Source organism: Grammomys surdaster, unplaced genomic scaffold (assembly GCF_004785775.1).
Source record: "Grammomys surdaster isolate TR1022 unplaced genomic scaffold, NIH_TR_1.0 344, whole genome shotgun sequence".
NCBI classification, from domain to species: Eukaryota; Metazoa; Chordata; class Mammalia; order Rodentia; family Muridae; genus Grammomys; species Grammomys surdaster.
In genome coordinates, this window is record NW_021604763.1 from 71,189 (window position 1) to 72,004 (window position 816).

Here is an 816-nt window from a genome sequence, read left to right on the forward strand (position 1 = left end):
CAGGCTGACCTCAAACTCACAGAGCTCTGTCTGCTTCTGCCTGTGATTCCCAAGTTCTGAGATTAAAGGCATGCAGCCCCACTGCTGTTTCAACTGGTCTGGTACAGCCATTTTTATTTCCTCCACACTGGCTTTTCCTATGACCTGAACAGGTGGCCTGGTTAGACATGTATCTTTGTGTTGTTAGCCAGCCTTTGGTTAGGCATTCCAGCGTATAACTCCATATAGGTAACTTGCCTTGAGCACAGCATATTCAGGGTGATGACCTAAAGGATGAGTCATCCCCTCCATGGTCAGCTTTCATATTAGTCCTCACATTTTCCTCCATAATCATCCTTTGTCCTCTGGCCTCTCTTCCAAAGGCTGTCACTAGCTGGGGGGCTTCCGAAAGGAATCATCATCTGCGGTGCTGGTGTGGGCAGTGCCAGCACAGCATGACGAGACTGGAGGCATGATCCAAGGCTGAACTTTTCCCAAATAGCAGCATCTGAGGAAGATAAGGCAAAAATCTCCCTGGAGGGCAGTTAGTTATATCGATGGGCATCTAGGCATCGGAGTTGCGCTGGGACAAGGCAGTGCTCCACACTAATTTATTTGACAGAGTTAGAGAGGCTGAGTGTGGAGCAGTCCAAATGTGAACCCATGGGCGTGGTGGTTTGAATGAGAATGCCCCCCCCACAGGCTCATGTGTGGTTCCCGGTTGGTAGACTGTCTAGGAAGGATTAGGAGGTGTGGCCTTGTTGGAGGAGGTATGTCACTGGGGTTGGGCTTTGCTCTCTCTCTCTCTCTCTCTCTCTCTCTCTCTCTCTCTCTCTC